An 18,624-nucleotide genomic window follows, 5' to 3' on the forward strand; every position below is an offset into this window, starting at 1 on the left:
AGGGTGTGAGCAGGACGCATCTGTGGTAGATGGTGAGGATGTGTGGAATGTTTCTGTGGCGCACAGCCAAGGATGGGATGAGTACCTGAGCTTCAGAAGGTATGAGCCTGATGGAGAAATGAGGGTGTGTGTGAGAGTTAGGGGTGTTGTCCCTTGAAGTGTGAGATCCCCTGTGGATATATGATGGATTTGGAGTGTGTGTTGAGAATGATGAGGTGGTTCGCTTACCCTGGCAGAACGGGTGAGATCATTTATCCTCTTCTTGTCCTGAATTGCTGACCTCCTGTGTACTCCGTTCAACATTGATGTCACCATCTCCCAGGTTGGATTGCTGACTCTGGTGAACCTCCTGTCAACAAAACAGAGGTAGAGGACATTGTGATGGGCCTCAGCGGAATCCAATAGGCCCTCCAGTGATGGAATGCTACATTTGGGGGCTGCCGTCTTCCTGGCTTTGGCGGGAATCTTTCACCTGGAGCAGTCCTGGTCTGAAGATATGAAATAGGTTGTGCTCTGGAGCACTCTAAATATGGCACCTGGAGTGAGGAGGTTCAGAGGTCACAGCGTGGCAGGAAAGCCTGAGCCGCCCACCAGAAATTCCATGTGTTTCCCATGAATGTATTATTAATAAGATGGTTTTCAGCAGGAAGCAAACAATCTGAAACCATCACTGTGACCGACAGGAAAAACATCATTTTTCACACCCACATTTGTGCAATTCAGGGAAACCTTCTGCCTATTATCTTTGCATTTATAGCAGTGCCCAGCAGTGTCTCTTCATCCCAAGATTATTGCCTTCTTTGCTGTTAATGTGACGACCCCTTTATTGTACCCGCCCTGCCTACACTCGGAGACCAGGTAAACCTTGCGTTGTCGGATTTTAACAGCAGAAGAAATCGTGCAAAGTTGGATAAGTAGAGATCACACCAGTTAAAACAAGTGACTGGAGAGTTAATGAACAATGTTAAATTTGTCATTTTGACAGCCAGAACAAAGTGGGGAAGTGTATACCCCTGATAGGGAATGTTGCCTGAGGGTGCAAACATTTTATGGAAAACACAGAACAGATGAAGGTATCATTTCCTCATGGGGAAGTGGGCAGCCTTTCCATCCTCATCCCAGCAAAGAAATAATTGGATAGGCTGAGATTGTTTTTTCCCTTTGTTGGTTTGCACACCATGACCTACATTACAAAGATTAAATTGTACCCGTACTATACACTGAAATGGCTAACTGCCCAGGCAGCATTAATCAAACCCAGCTTTGCGAGTAGACCACAACACACAAAATGCATCTGCAGGATTCAAAGATCAATTTACTCTTTGTACTGAAACTTCCTCTTCATTATTAAAAACTTATGGTGCTGAACTTTTCTAATTAACTGTGTTCAGAAAACACAAATAAAAAGGCCAGTCAGAGCTAAAAGATTGTTTCCGCCAATGGGGGAACCTAAAACCCGGGGGACACAGTCTCAGGATAAGGGGGTTGATCATTTAGGACAGCAATGAGGAGCAATTTCTTCACTTAAAGGGCAGACTTTTCTGGTATTTTCAAAGTGCTGGCTCATACGATAAAAGCGGTGTACAGCCTGTCATATTTTCAAACACATGGAAGAAAAGAGAGCTGGGGAATGTCTCTCTCCTCCCTGGGGGGCTGTACTTACCTGTGTCCCCCCAGTGGGTTCTCCAGACCCTAACATCACGTCGGCGACAGGGGAGATCTGAATGTAGGGGGACGTTGCAGTGGGGTTACCCGCTAATGGAATTGAAATGTATTTTAATGGGGCCCCATTACCTCACTGGTGGGGGGGCGGTTGGGAACGATTTCATCGTAAGATCCCACCGACGAGAATGTAGTTTTCAGCCTCTCGGGAAACTTTGTGCCCCTGTTGCCATGTACACCCATGGAAAACCAGGGCACAAAATACCCCCCCCCCCCAATGGGTTGTGAATCTTTGAAATTCTCCACCCCAGAGGGTTGTGGACGCTCCATCATTGAAAATATTCAAAGTTGCCCTCGGCAGATTTTTGGTCCCTCAGGGAATTGAGGGATATGGGGAGGGGGCGGGAAAATGAAGTTGAAGCCCCAAATCAGCCATGATGGTATTGAATGGCAGAGCCGACTGGATGGGCCGAATGGTCTACTCCTCTTCCTATTTTTGTGTTTGTGTGTTCGAGAAGCTAGGATTTAACCAAATCTTACCATTTTCCCACTGAGCGTATATACGGACCCAGGAAGTGTAGAAGATTGTAGTTTAGTCGGGCAGCATGGTCGGCACGGGCTTGGAGGGCCGAAGGGCCTGTTCCTGTGCTGTACATTTCTTTGTTCTTTGTTCTTTATTCATAATCAACCTATATAGCCACTTGAAATCAGTGGTGAGCTGACCTCTTTATGACTGAATGTCTTACACGGTCATTTCAGAGGGCAGTTAAAAATCAACCACATTGCTGTGGGCCTGGAGTGACAGGTAGACCAGGCAAGGACGGCAGATTTCATTCCCTAAAGTACATCAGTGAACTGGATGGGGTCTGGTTTAGCTCAGTGCGCTGGACAGCTGGTTTGTGATGTAGAGCAAGGCGAACAGCATGGGTTCAATTCCCGTTCTGGCTGAGGCTCTGCCTTCTTAACCTTACCCCTAGTTTGAGGTGTGGTGATCCTCAGGTGAAATCCCGACCAGTCAGCTCTCCCCCTCAAAGGGGAAAGCAGCCCATGGTCATCTGGGACGATTGTGACAAAAGAAAAGCAACAATCCAGTAGTTCCATGGTCACATTTCTGAGACTAGTCTTTTCTTCCCAGTTTTATTTCATTGTGGTATTCCTTCCATCACAGACCCTTTAAGTTAGTTTCCACTCCATTTCCAATCTTTCCGTTTCTTCTTTTACCCCCATTTAAAAAAAATCTGTTTCTCCTTTCACTTTCAATCGTTATTTGTTTGTACCTCAGCTCTGGAGCATTTGATCCGCCACAGTCAACTGCAACTTTCTATGAATCCACTATGTACCAAATTGTCTCTAATTATCTATTTGGTTCCATTTGTAACTGGAGGTTATACGCAACATGTCTTAAAGCAACAAAGGAAAATGAGCAAAAACTGTTAAACATTAATCTCCAGGTGCGGTCATCGCTGACGAGGCCAGATTGATGACGCATCAAAAGCAACCTTTGGAAAGGTGGGTGGTGACCGAATGTCATGGAAGGTAATTTCAGAGGGCACTTAAGACTCAAATACATGCTGAGCATCTGGGATCATGTGCAGTCAAGACCAGGAGTGGCAGTCGAGTGAATCACCTTCTTGAACCGCTGCATTCCATGAGGTGCAGGTACACCCACTGTGCTGTTAGTGAGGGAGTTCCAGGATCTTGACCCAGAGACAGTGAAGGAACGGTGAGATATTTAAAAAAATATAATCTTTATTGTCACAAGTAGGCTTACAATGCAATGAAGTTACTGTAAAAAGCCCCTAGTCGCCACATTTTGGCACCTGTTGGGGTCTCGGAGGGAGAATTCAGAATGTCCAAATTACCTAACAGCACGACTTTCAGGACTCATGGGAGGAAACTGGAACACCCGGAGGAAATCCACCCAGACACAGGGAGAACATGCAGACTCATCACAGACAGTGACCCAGCCGGGAATCGAACCTGGGACCCTGGCACTGTGAAGCCACAGTGCTAACCACTGTGCTATCATACCGTATTAACAAGTCAGGATGGTGTGTGGCTAGGAGGTGATGGTGTCTCATCCACCTGTAGATGTTAACACTGTTCTGAAAATACAGAGCATGTTTCTACCTACACAAGTCACAGGGGAGTGGTCAGAGGAACTGAAGGATCCTCTGCCTCGTGTGGTTATCTGAATTCCGAAGTTGTAGATCTTTAAAACAAGAATGTTCCAGCAGATAGATAAACAAAATAAATTTATTTATTTCAAGCACCATAATCATATCTGAGCACAATATGTTCCACATGTGTTTACTAAACTTTGCAATGTATCAGCAATCCCAGAACATGTTTCTTATTTCATATTCAATATTCAGAAACATAGAACATTGTAGCTGCGAGGGAGGTCATTCAGACCCTGGCTCTCTGAAAGAACTTAGTTTACCTAGTTACAGTATTCACACACTCAGTTTTTTCCAAATCGTTCTGCCTCGCCCTTTTACAAACTGTGTTAAGGTAACCTTTCCATCATTGTTTCTGGGCGGGTGTTCCGTATCTCAACAACCACCTCGGTTTTCCAGCATTAAAAACTCCTAAATTCTCCATTCATGACCTATAGATATTCACTCAGCGACCCATCAAAACCCTCCAGAATTCTGAATTAATCTATCAGTTCAGTTGAGGACAGAGCTCAAAGGAAGAGCTGGATGACTGGTCCGGTAGATTGAAGAAGAAATGTAGCTGTCCACTGCTCAAAATGCTGAGCATTTCCTGATGTTGTTATGATGCTGCATATGTCTCCTGGAGATAGTTATTTTATTGCCAGCTACTTTTGGACAGGGTCTTAGCTTGGTGCATTTAAATTACTTTGGAAACTTGATTCACTTTACCTGTGATGAATATCTCGTATTTTGATGTCCTGTTAGTGAAGATGTTCATATTTGCAATAAATGTTTGTGACCATTGGACTGAGTGATATTAGGGACAGGAGATGGAATATTTTCCCAAAATGGACACTTACTATAGTCATTTCCTTGGGAGTTCGCCAGATTTCTGACCAAGGTTCCAATGGGCAATCAGGAATCCCCCATTGAGATACAACCCTTCAGTTTTAGCATCAAGCATACCACATTTAGGTACAGCATAGCTAATGTGTTCAAACACATTATTGGGTCAATCTCAGAAGAGCACCCTGCTCTACATAAGGCTGATGTTTTTCATTTCTCATAACAATTATCCTGTGGCCATTTTGAATGTGCTGCCTGAGTTAGTACCCAGATTAGGGGTACTCTGTTTTGTGGACCCATTTACAATTATGACTTGAGTATGAGAGTACTCTAAACACATTTTATACACAATGTCAACTCCTAGCGACGAGACACTTTCATCCTGTAGCATTGAAACTCAGGTCCAGGAGCTAAAAAGCCAAACAACCAGCCCATCTCCAAACAAAAGTTGCATGTCCTTCAGTTAGCTTGTCATTTGACTGTCATGCCACGTTTGTTATGGTGGGTCAGCTGGCTGTAGTGAAATGGCACTTGTCAGATTCATAAATTTGAACCATTTCAGCTAATGGGATAGTCAGAGGCTTTTCCCCAGGGTAGAGGGATCAATTACTAGGGGGCATAGGTTTAAGGTGAGAGGGGCAAGGTTTAGAGTAGATGTACGAGGCAAGTTTTTTACGCAGAGGGTAGTGGGTGCCTGGAACTAGCTACCGGGGGAGGTGGTGGAAGCAGGGACGATAGGGACATTTAAGGGGCATCTTGACAAATATATGAATAGGATGGGAATAGAAGGATACGGACCCAGGAAGTGTAGAAGATTGTAGTTTAGTCGGGCAGCATGGTCGGCACGGGCTTGGAGGGCCGAAGGGCCTGTTCCTGTGCTGTACATTTCTTTGTTCTTTGTTCTTTGTAATATCCACTTGGATGCCTTAACCACACCAGTATTAAGTAAAGATGCAGCAAATTGCAATTCATAATGTTAATAGGTGGCCTTGGGTGTGTGTGTTTACTCAAAAACTGTGGGTCCAAAAGAATATTCATGAGAGTAACAGCAGGAATTTAAGCTAACTTTATTATAAATGGGGAGCGACTGGCTGTATTTCACTCGATGCAATGCACTAGTTTTCAGTTCTTGTCAGAAGAGCTCCCTGGTGTGACTGTAGCATATAGTAAATAGCTTCATTCAGGTCATTGAGAAACGTGGACTGAATTCAACTATCACTGCTAACAAAGAAAAACCAAGTCCCCTTGACAGCAGAACAGATGAGAAATCTTTACCTATTGACCAAAGAGAATAGCTAACAATTATCATGGCACCATAAAACGAAAGCACTATAAATAATAAATAACTGGTCAAGAATAAATCAAACAAAGGAAAGGGTTTTAAGAAGATCGTGTTTCAATAAAGATAGATTTTTACCTCTGGGGTTTGCGTTTGATGAAAGAATCCATTGCTTTTACTGTAATTAATTGTCTTAAGTTATTACTACCGTTCACCCAAAGACATAAAATAATCTATACAATGTTCAAAAATGGTTTTATATTAGAAAATGTGTCGTGAGGGGACTGGGGAGTGCAGTGAGTCAGAAGACATTTCTTTTGCCTCCAAGACATGACTTCACATCCAGCCCAGAATGATTGGATGTTTCTCTCTTCTATCTGTCATTCATAAAGATCTAAGTGAAAAGAGTTTGGAACAGTTTCAACCCAGTTCCCAGTGGGCAGTTGTCCAGAGCTGTAAAGCTGCCCATAACTGGGAAATAATTGGCTAAATTAGCATGCTCATTGAGTGAAGTCAGAGTTAGACAGCACCAAACTGGGGAGACAGTCAACACTGGAGAGGACTGTAACAAATTATCAGAAATATTCGTCAACTTGTAGAATGGACATATAATTGGTAAACAAATTTCAAAGTAGTGACGTGTGATGGGTACTGAAGAAAGGTCAGAAGATCACACATTACTTGGAAATTTAGAAGGTAAATGAGGGAGAGGAACACATTGGATTTAGGAGTACAAATACACTAATCACTAAAAGTCCCGGCAGAGGTTCATTTCTAAAGCGATAGAATTCAAAAGTTATTCTGAATTTGTAAGAAATATTGGTTAGTGCTGTGTCCAGTCTGGTCTCCATATTATAAAAAGGACTGTATGGTGGTCACTTCTACCTATACTGTCATGGATAGATGCATCTCCAGCAGGCAGGTTGGTGAGGATGAGGTCAAGTATGTTTTTCTCGCTTGTTGGTTCCCTCACCACCTACTGCAGTCCCAGTCTTGCAGCTATGTCCTTTAGGACCCGACCTGCTCAGTCTGTAGTAGGACTACCGAGCCACTCTTGGTGGTGGACTTTGAGGTCCCCCACCCAGAGCATATTCTTGCGACCCTCAGTGCTTCCTCCAAGTCGTGTTCAACATGGAGGAGTACTGATTCATCAGCTGATGGTGGCCAGTATGTGGTAATCAGCAGGAGGTTTCCTTGCTCATGTTTGACCTGAATCCATGAGACTTCATGTGGTCCAGAGTCGATGTTGAGGACTCCCAAGACTGCATACCACTGTGCCGTCACCTCTGCTGGGTCTGTCCTGCTGGTGAGACAGGACATACCCAAGAATGGTGATAGTGGTGTCTGGGATAGTGTCTGCCAGGTACAATTCTGTGAGTATGACCATGTCAGACTTGCTTAACTAGCCTGTGAGACAGCTCTCCCAACTTTGGCACAGGTGGGGGCTTGTGCCAACGTTGGGAGAGCTGTCTCTCAGGCTAGTCAGGAGGTCTTTACAGAGTCGGTAAGGCTGGGTTTGCCGTTGTCGTTTCCAGTGCCTGGTTCGATACCGGGTGGTCCGTCCGGTTTCATTCCTTTTTTGTGTTTTCGTAGCAGTTGGATACAACTGAGGTAATTTAAAAGTTAACCACATTGCTGTGGAGTCATATGTAGGCAAGACCAGGTAAGGATGGCAGATTTCCCTCCCTAAAAGACATTAGTAAATCAGATGGGTTTTTACAACAATCGACAATGGTTTCATGGTCATCATTAGACTTTTAATTCCAGATATTTTATTGAGTTTAAATTCCATCACCTGCTGTGGTAGGATTTGAACCTGGGTCCCCAGATCATTACCTTGGGGTTCTGTATTACTAGTCCAGCGACAATACCACTATGCTACCGCCTCCCCTACTGCCGGGTTACACCGATTAGGAAAGGATGTAGAGGCTGGGTTCTGGTGAAGGAAGGCTGAGGGGTGACTAATAGAGATTGCTAAAATTCTTTAAAAATATAAATAAATTTAGAGTGTCCAATTATTTTTTTCCAATTAAGGGGCAATTTAGCAATCCACCGAGCTGTACATCTTTGTGTTGGGGGGGTGAGACCCACGCAGACACAGGGAGAATGTGCAAACTCCACACAGACAGTGACCCGGGGCTGGGATCGAACCAGGGTCCGCAGCGCCATAGGCAGCAGTGCTAACCGCTGCACCACCGTGCGGTGTCCATCAATACGCTTCAGGCCTTTTGCACCCGATGGGTTCCACAGGGCCTGGGGTAATCATCTCCAGTAATGATTTTTTTGGTTTAGTTAATTAAGTTTCCATTGTTTTCGTTGCAGTGTCCCCGACAGGAGCTGTCACCCCATCTCATTTGTGCTTAATTTAGTGACCATTTGTTTAATTAAAGGAGTATAAAGAGAGACTGGGTTCCATGCCAGAGGTCATTGTAGGGCTGGAGTACTTCATCCGCCCCCAAAATAACATTTTAATTTAGTTACGTAAGGTTCCTTTAAAGTTATGTATTTTGTTACAGTGTCCCTTGGAGCTGTCAATTTATTTATTTAATTTATTAATTTGCCCATTTGTTTAATTCTTTTACTCAAAAGTGTATAAGCCGAGGTGGCTGGGACATTGGACTGGGAGGTAGGAAGTAAACATTTTCTACATTCTGTAAATAAACCCCTTATAAAGAAAAGTGTTCATTTCATTCTTCACCAATTGGTTTGGGGGGGGGGGGGGACATTCTGCCTTAATCTTTTACACACCATTACTTAACCCATAATCATTCCTTTTTGCTAGTGCCATCATCCCTTTTCTAATTTCATCACTCGTGCCACAGATTTTCTTCCCCAGCTCCCTGTACCCTGTCGCTGCACTAGTTTAAAACTGTTCATTAAAACATCGCTGAGGTTTGATCTATCTGTCATTCCTCCTGACCCACTGAGTGCTTTTTGGGATTTTCCGTTTTGTTTCAGACTTTGAGCATCTGCAGTATTTTTGCTTAATTTGGGTGAAGTTAACATTGTTTAACTATCGGTGAACCTAATGATCTTCCAATGGTGACCTGACCCAATTAAGGATGGAAAGTAACTGAGTGGCACATTGTAGTAAATTACATGAAAACATCTTGCACTGTGTCTACGCTTGACTAATGGAAAAAGGGGCTATTGTGCCTCACGCCGGTAGCACCCTTACATCTGAACCAGAAACTCTGGGTTTGAGCCCCACTCCAGGACTCAACAGACACAAAGCAGTGTCCATGGTACGATTCAAGCAGGTTAACAATCAGCCCACTGACCCTTCCAACGCTTCCTTGCCCTGCTTCAAAGGAGAAAACGTGTGCAGAAGATACAAAACGAAACAAGCAAACATTAATCTAAAGCCTCGCAGGCTGCCTCAAAAATGTAACTGCTCCAGAATAACAAACTTCAAAGATACATGAAAACAATTGAGGCTTACAATAAGGGAAGCACAGTTCCAAAGCTGAATAATGTCCAAGTGGTCAAAGCCAATGAGGTGATTCAAAAGAAAAAGGAAGAGCTAAAATACCTGACAATCATCACTGGCAGCAGATTCTCCATTGTGTTGGTTTGTATTCAGAGTGGAACCTTGGCCAGCGAGTCACAGGTCTAATCATGCAATGTAATCTGGAATTCAGGGAATATTGAATGATACGATGGAGTAACTGGCAGCATCTCTTACACAAGGAATAAGGTCTGAGAACCTTGCAGTATTATGGTTTGTGTGTTCATGCAAGTTTGTGGCAATTTAATTTGAGTGACATATTGTGAAAGCTGACCCTCTGTGAATTTCATGATTCCCTATTGGTACGGTGACAAATTGAAACCTTAGCACAAACTAGCCTTGCTAAGGGCTTTGGACACATAGCTTGGAGTTGTATCCATAATTTTCGCTCTTCATCTGTGGTAAAATACATCCCGCCTAGTAAAGTGTATGCCACAGGTAGCTCAGCTTTCATAATGCCAGTTCATTATAGGTGTATTACTACTTTAATTTCAGAGACAATAATGTGCAGGAAGCATCTAAAATACAACCAGTAATTTAATTACATATCCTCAAGCATTCAACAAAATAAGCATAGCTGAAAAACCTGCAGACAGTTAACTTCCAATAGTCTTCATGTCTTCAAAATATGCAAGAGTGTCAAAGATTTCATAAAGTTACTACTTTTTACATTAACCTTGCCACAGAAAGTTAAACCCAGCATTAAGATATTTCAATGATATGATTATTAAAAAGATTCAAATAACCTCTCTTCCCAATTGAAAGTGTGGTGACTCATTCCTTCATATTGTAAATTGTTGTAGGAGGTTTTATAAATGTCATTTTAAATTTAATGTTTTCCTTACTTTTCTTTTCTGAGTCTTTCTTTGTCTCTGTTTGAATCCAATCACGCTTGCCCTCACTTTATTACTCTTCCTGTACCTGATCTGACATTAAATTCACCCACTCTAATTCATCCTCTTTCTCAGTCCTCCCTCTGTCTATTTCTCAATCCTTTCACCTCATTGCTTAAAGTTATAAATTGTTTGTCCCAGTGTTCACTCAGGTCCCAGATGCCTTCTTACCTTCATTGTGCCATTATCAGCACGCACTTCCAGTGACTTCTGTGGGATTTTGTTTTTAAATCTTTGATGTGCACCAACAAGTCTAGCGAACAAGATAAGCTTGTGCAATGTTGCTCTCCTGCACAATCTAGCCTAATATGTTACGCTACTGCAAAAGGGTTGACAGATTGATTTGTAAGGGCTACACTTACAAAGAAAGGCAAAGGGTCTTTCTAGAGGAAACTTTCTGATTTCCTCCCTTTGTGACACAACAAATGACGACCAGTGAAACAGCAACAAAGTCATCCTGGTCATGAAGCTCTGCTTCAAATTGGACCCTGTGAAATGTAACTATAGTCAGGCAGTGTGGATTGCATGTAAAGCAAGATTAATTTTTTTCTTCTTTATAAATTTCAAGCATCCAATTATTTTTTTCCAATTAAAGGGCAATTTGAGCATGGCCAATTCACCTACCCTGCACATCTTTTTGGGTTGTGGGGGTGAGACCCATGCAGACATGGGGAGAATGTGCAAAGCCCACACGGACAGTCACCCAAGGCTGGGATCGAACCTGGGATCTCGGCGCCGTGAGGCAGCAGTGAAAGCAAGATTAAATACTTTCTCATGCGATTACAGTAGATGCAAGGCACAGATATGTGAACAATGGAGGCAATAGTAGTTGTTTAGATACATCATGTAGAGCAAATTTTGCCAGCTGCAGAGTCCATTATAGCCCTAGCTGTGCTGCCAACTCTTAGATCGTGGAGTAGGGGACATTTAGTGAATGAAAGTAGTCAGTGGAAACCACAAAACAAACACGGAAGGTGATAGTACACAAATAAAATGAACACTTTGCTAAATTAAATGGAAAGCTTACAAACAGACGTGTTTTGTTGACAGTATTGACTGATCAATTTATCGGTCAAGCTGACTCAATCAGAGTCAAGCTGCCTGGTTTAAATTTCAAACAATGATTGCCAGGTAACTGTTAGTCACCATCAACTGGTGCATTCTTCATAGCTACCCCTCTATCAATTAGAGCTGACTTGCCAACCAATCAGCACCCCTTCTTATACAGTGCAGAGTTCATAGAATCATATAATAGAACAAAGATCAAAGAACAATACAGCACAGGAACAGGCCCTTCGGCCCTCCAAGTCTGTACCGGTCACGATACTACCCTTGGCCAAAACTATCAGCACTTCCCAGTGCCGTATCCCTCTATCCCCATCCTATCCATGTATTTGTCAAGATGCCTTTTTGAACGCCATTAATGGATCTGCTTCCACAACCTCCCCTGGCAGCACGTTCCAGGCACTCACTGCCCTCTGTGTAAAAAACCTGCCTCGCATGTCTCCTCTAAACTTTGCCCCACTTACCTTAAGCCTATGCCTCCTGATGACTGACCCCTCCATCCTGCCCATCCACTCTGTCCATGCCCCTCATAACCTTGTAGACCTCTATCAGGTCACCCTTCAACCTCTGTCATTCTAATGAAAACAGTCCGAGTCTATTCAGCCTCTCCGCATAGCTAACACCCTCCAGACCAGGCAACACCCTGGTCAACCTCCTCTGCACCCTCTCCAAAGCCTCCACATCCTTCTGGTAGTGTGGCAACCAGAATTTTGTGCAATATTCCAAGTGCGGCCGTACTAAGGTTCTCTACAACTGTAGACTGACTTGCCAGTTTTTATACTCGATGCCCTGTCCAATGAAGACAAGCATTCCGTATGCTTTCTTGACCAACTTTGTCCACTTGTGTTGCCACTTTCAAAGATCTGTGGACCTGCACGCCCAGATCTCTCTGACTTTCTATATTCCTAAGAGTTTTGCCATTTACGGTATATTTCCCCTCGATGTTAGACCTACCAAAACGTATTACCTCACATTTGTCTGGATCAAACTCCATTTGTCATTTCCCTGCCCAAGTCTCCAAGCTATCTCTGTCCTGCTGTATCCTCTGACAATCATAGAATCATAGAATCTACGGCAAGGAGAAGGCTCTTCGGCCCAAACTGGTCCATGTCAACCAAAAAGCCCATCTAAGCTAGTTCCATTTACCTGCATTTGGCCCATATCCCTCTAAACCTTTCCTATCCATGTATCTGTTCAAATGCCTTTTAAATGTTGTCGATGTCCCTGCCTCAACCTCTTCCTCCGGCAGCTCATTCCACATACGCACCACCCCCTGTGTAAAAACGTTGCTCAATAAATAAAAGCAAATTACTGCTGATGCTGGAATCTGAAACGAAAGAGAAAATGCTGGGAAATCTCAGCAGGCCTGGCAGCATCTGTAGGGAGAGATAAGAGCTAACGTTTCGAGTCCGATGACTCTTTGTCAAAAGCTCTTGACAGCCATCGGAATCGAAACGTTAGCTCTTTTCTCTCCCTACAGATGCTGCCAGACCTGCTGAGATTTCCCAGCATTTTCTCTTTCGTTAAAAACGTTGCTCCTCAGGTTCCCATAAATTCTTTCCCCTCTTAACTTAAACCTATGCCTTCTAGTTCTCAATTCCCCAACCCTAGGAAAAAGACTGAGTGCATTCACCCTATCCATGCCTCTCATGGGGCGAGATTCTCCGACCCCCCCGCCGGGGGCTGGCGTGAATCCCGCCCCCGCCGGTTGCCAAAGTCTCCGGCACCGGATATTCGGCGGGGGCGGGAATCGCGCCGTGCCGGTTGGCGGGCCCCCCCGCTCGATTCTCCGGCCCAGATGGGCCGGAGTCCCGCCTCTAAAATGCCTGTCCCGCCGGCGTAAATTAAACCACCTACCTTACCGGCGGGACAAGGCGGCGCGGGCGGGCACCGGGGTCCTGGGGGGGGGTGCGGGGCGATCTGGCCCCGGGGGGTGCCCCCACGGTGGCCTGGCCCGCGATCGGGACCCACCGATCCGCGGACGGGCCTGTGCCGTAGGGGCACTCTTTCCCTTCCGCCTCCGCCACGGTCTCCACCATGGCGGAGGCAGAAGAGACTCCCTCCACTGCGTATGCGTGGGAAGCTGTCAGCGGCCGCTGACGCTCCCGCGCATGCGCCGCCCGGAGATGTCATTTCCGCGCCAGCTGGCGGGGCACCAAAGGCCTTTTCCACCAGCTGGCGGGGCGGAAATTCGTCCGGCGCCGACCTAGCCCCTTAAGGTTGGGGCTCGGCCCCCAAAGATGCAGAGCATTCCGCACCTTTGGGGCGGTGCGATGCCCGCCTGATTTGCGCCGTTTTGGGCGCCAGTCGGCGGACATCGCGCCGTTGCCGGAGAATTTCCCCCATGATCTTTACACCTCTATGATCTTACACCTCTATAAGATTACCCCTCAGTCTCCAAAGAAAAAGGTCCTAGCCTGTCCAATCTCTCCCTGTAACTCAGTCCCTTGAGTCCTGGCAACATCCTTGTAAAGCTCTTCTGCACTGTCTCCGGTTTAATAACATCTTTCCTATAGCAAGGCAACCAAAACCGAACACAATACTCCAGGTACGGCCTCACCAACATCCTGTACAACTGCAACATAACTTCCCAACTTCTATACTCAATGCCCTGACTGATGAAGGCCAGCATGCCAAAAGCCTTCTTCACGGCAGAGAATGGCAAAGATTCACAGCCCCCGGAATGAAGAAACTTCTCATTTCAGTCCTAAACTGCTTTTAAAGCAGACCAAGGCAGGCCAGCAGCACGGTTCAATTCCCGTAACAGCCTCCCCGAGCAGGCGCCGGAATGTGGCAACTAGGGGCTTTTCATAGTAACTTCATTTGAAGCCTACTTGTGACAATAAGCGATTTTCATTTCATTTCATTCATAAATGGCTGGCCCTCTTCATCCTAAACCCATTCCCCGCCTTTCCCCTTTATGGAGCTGATCCGTCCTCACATAGTATCCCTCTTGCCCCAGAGGTGAATCTAGTGAACTTTCATTGCACTACCTCTCTTGTGGTCGGCAAATCAAAACAGCTTAATAGTCCAGGTCTGATCTCACCAAAGCCCAAGATAATTGCAGAAGAACCACCCCCCAATTCAACAACTGTTAATGGGCTAGCACCGGCACCACATAGAACACGAGCGATTCCAATTAAATATGATGTCGCATTCGCCAGGGTCAGGATTGATACTCGGGAGGCTAACAAGCTGCAGCCACATAGTAACACTCCACTCCCCACGCACACTCTCGCAACCAACAAGATGGCACCGATTGCACTGGAACGCGCCAATCCCGTCAATGTGTCGGCTGGGTAACTAGGGGGGTGGCCTGGGTGGGGGTGGATCCATATGACCCGTGGCACTAGGTTCACAGTGGGCAGTCAGCAGCTTGCGCAGCTGCATGGCTGCCTTGTCGGCTGCGGCTATGGTGTTCCGTACCCATTTTCCCCAATCCCACGGCCCACCACCTGGCCATCCCCCACTACTCCCCCCGACCCTGGCAGAGCCCCCCCCCCACCCCCCCCCCCCCGCCCCCCCGGCCACCGGCACAACTGACAGCAAACTATGGTGATGTTGGACACTTTTTGTACCCCCTCTCTCTCCCTCAGCAGCCACCGCCTGTTTCCCGATTTTTGAAAGCACAAGTGAACCTCGCCATTGGTAATTCCTCTCGGCGGAGGAGGAGCATCATGGAGGCCCCGGGGAATACCGGGTCATGCTCGCTAATGATATGCCAACAGCGTTTACTGTATGTGTGGAGTAGAAGGCACTGACGCCCATTGTTGAGGCACCGGAGCATGGCATTTTGTCGGACGCCCAGCGCCAGCCATGATTTTTTCCTCACGTGCCATTCTCCAGCCAATCATGTTGCCAGATTCCGCCGTCAGCCGCGGAGAATCCCGCCCCACGTGTCTGTTAATTATATATTCATTGTATTTAATTGTGTGCAGGTGATGGACATTGTCTGGGGATTCACTTGTCCTCCCATAAATAGGAACACTGTTTTAATTTGGGCAATTTGTTTTTCAAAAGAGTATGAATACGAACATACCTGGTGCAGGGTGAGAAGGGACTCCTTGGGCGGGATTCTCCGCAATCGGCGCGATGTCCGCCGACCGCCGCCAAAAACGGCGCGGATCAGACCGGCATCGTGCCGCCCCAAAGGTGCGGAATTCTCTGCATCTTGAGGGGCCTTGCCATCACCTTGAGGGGCTAGGCCTGCGCCGGAGTGATTTCTGCCCCTCCGGCTGGCGGGAAAGGCCTTTGGCGCCCCGCCAGCTGGCGCGGAAATGACTTTGCCGTGCGACGCATGCATGGGAGCGTCAGCGGCCGCTAACGACATCCCCACACATGCGCAGTGGAGGGGGTCTCTTCCGCCTCCGCCATAGTGAAGACCATGGTGAAGGCGGAAGGAAAAAAGTGCCTCCACGGCACAGGCCCGCCCGCGGATCGGTGGGCCCCAATCGCGGGCCAGGCCACCGTGGGGGCACCCCCCCAGGGCCAGATCGCCCCGCGCCCCCCCCAGGACCCCGGAGCCCGCCCGCGCCACCTTGTCCCGCCATTCGAAAGGTGGTTCAATCCACGCTGGCTGGCGTGGGTTGACAGCGGCGGGACTTTGGTCCATCGCGGACCGGAGAATCGCCGGGGGTGGGCCCGTCAACCGGCACGATTTCCGCCGACCGGCGCGGCGCGATACCTGCCCCCGCAGAATCTCTGGTGGCGGAGAATTCGGGACACGGCGGGGGCAGGCAGGCAGTGGACGGTTGAGGGGGGTATTCTGACCCAACTGTCTGCCCCTCTTGCATGGCTTTGTTCATGGCTGGGTCTGCTTGGTGAGGGAGCATGCAGTGTCCACCAGCATGCTCGAGGCTTTTTGTGACCAGTGGGCACTGTGAGGGTGAGGTTAATTATTGATCCTGCGAACAACATTTTACTTTGATTTGGTAGGTTTCCTTTAAAAAAAATGTTTTTATTCATTCATGAGACATGGGCGTCACAGGCTGTGCCAGCATTTATTGCCCATCACTAATTGCCCTTGAGGGGACAGTTAAGAGTCAACCACAATGCTGTGGGTCTGGAGTCACTTGTTGGCCAGACCGGGTAAGGAAGGCAGATTTCATTCCTTAAAGAACACCAGTGAATCAGATGGGTTTTTACGACAATTGACGCCAGTGCGAAGCTGACTAGAAAGGAGAGAGAACCTGGTAATTTTTAGCTGGGCCTCATACTAATAAATGTCGCTACGCAAAGGAGCTCCGGGGTTTCATGGAGCGCATGGGGGGGTCGAGCCATGGAGATTTGGGAGGCCGAGGAGTAAGGAGTATTCGTTCTACTCCCATGCGCATAAGATGTATTCCTGGTTAGGCTACTTTGTGATGGACAAAACGCTGCTGGCTGAGGTAGTAGATGATGAATATCCAGCAATTGTGGTGTCAGACCACGCCCCGCACTGGGTGGACTTGCAAGTTAGCAAATGAAAGGCCCAGCACTCGCAGTGCAGGTTGGATATGGGGCTGTAACGGAGGAGGAGGTGTGTGAGCGGGTGTAGCCATCTCAGATGGCCACCTGCAAAGGACCATGGGAATTATGGCCAACCCAGGACTCAGACAGACTCAGAGCTTGTGTGTGTATTTGCAACCCAGGTAGCTAGACGCGATCAAAACCTCCGCTCGTTTGCATTCTCATGGCCCGTTTCCCTAGAACAAAAGAACTGTACTCAGGTAACCAATACAGATACAGACTAATCGGTGCCACTCCCTTTACTCAGGGAGCCCAAACAGCCAAGGTCAATGACCGCTGAGGACACGCCCAGCCATCAAGGCATCCGCCCCTTTATTGGCCAAAATCGAAGGCAGTGATCGAAGCCTGTCGAATTATTGGGTCCAAGTTAAGGACCGCCCAAAAGAGCGCGAAATCCCAGAGGGATAAGAAGAGACACAGCCATGTGCTCGGTCTCTCTTGGATCCAGCCTATGCCAACCCAAGTGCAGCATAACAACCAAACAGCCAAGTTCAAGACCAACGATCGCTACCTGACGGATGAGCCCAGCAGAGACAGAGCCACTTCTTCAAACCAGCCACATGATCAAGATAAAGGCCTTATCCACTTGCACAGTGCCGGTCGCCCTGAAGTTAAGTATAGGTTATTGTAGTTGATAGGTGTAGTTTAACTTGTAGTGTTTTGTGTTGCATGTCGAAGTAACCTTTGTGTGTAAATAAACCATCTTTGAACTTGAACTGACTAACTGGTTGTGTGGTCCTTTGATCGATTTCGGGCAAAGCCTTGTGGTGGTATCATTTGATACCTGCCGACTCTAAAGAGCATCATTATTAATTGGCAACATTATTGGTGACTCTGGTGCCGATTGGCAACACGGGTGAGGGAGGCTATTCGGGGATATATAGGGATCAATGACACAGGTGAGGTTTCGGTGGGGGTGGTTTGGGAGGCACTGAAGACGGATATAGGGGGAATTTCATCTCAATTCGGGCCCATAAGGAGAAGGCTGAGCGGGCAGAGTTGGACAGGCTGGTAGGCGAAATTTTACAGGTGGACAAGAGGTACGTTGGAGTCTCCGGATGACGGACTTCTGAAGGAGTGTCAGGGACTGCAAATGGAATTGGGTTCCTGTCCACAGGTAAGGCGGAGGGATTGCTGAGGAGGGTAAAGGGCACGGTGTATGAATATGGGGAAAAGGCCAGCAGGATGTTGGCGCACCAGCTGAGGAAACAGGAGGCGGTGAGAGATTGGGAAAGTGAGATATACAGAGGGAAGGTGATTCTGGATCCTGCGGGGGTGAATGATGTGTTTCCGGAGTTTTATCATAAATTGTATAAATCGGAACCCCCAGCCGGGAAGAAGGTTATGAAGCAATTTCTGGGAGGGCTGGAGTTCCCGCGGATAGACGAGGAGTTGGTGGAGGAGTTGGGAGTCCCAATTGGGCTGAGGGAGGTTATAGACGGGCTGGGGCCGATGCAATCGGGTATGGCCCCGGGACCAGACAGATAGCCGGTTGAGTTTTATCAAAAGTTTTCCGGGCTGTTGGGGCGGCTCCTGGTAAAGGCTTTTAATGAGTCAAAGGAGTTGGGAGTGCTCCCCCAACGTTATCACCGGCACCAATTTCCCTTATTTTGAAGCGGGATAAGGATCCGGAGAGCTATGGCTCGTATAAGCCAATCTCCCTGTAAAATGTGGATGCAAAATTGCTGGCAAAGATCTTGGCCA

General features: G+C 47.0%; 1 long non-coding RNA gene across 1 annotated transcript; it reads right to left on the bottom strand.

Moving 5' to 3' along the window:
• Window positions 1-234: 234 nt before the first annotated feature.
• LOC140407822 (uncharacterized) lies at window positions 235-10,618 on the bottom strand. Its single transcript, XR_011939825.1, has 3 exons — window positions 10,519-10,618; window positions 9,479-9,576; window positions 235-349 (listed from the first exon to the last, which is right to left on the bottom strand). It is a non-coding gene; the product is annotated as an uncharacterized lncRNA (long non-coding RNA).
• Between the last annotated feature and the right edge of the window lie 8,006 nt (window positions 10,619-18,624).

The sequence above is a fragment of the Scyliorhinus torazame genome, chromosome 2 (genome assembly GCF_047496885.1).
Source record: "Scyliorhinus torazame isolate Kashiwa2021f chromosome 2, sScyTor2.1, whole genome shotgun sequence".
Taxonomy (NCBI): domain Eukaryota; kingdom Metazoa; phylum Chordata; class Chondrichthyes; order Carcharhiniformes; family Scyliorhinidae; genus Scyliorhinus; species Scyliorhinus torazame.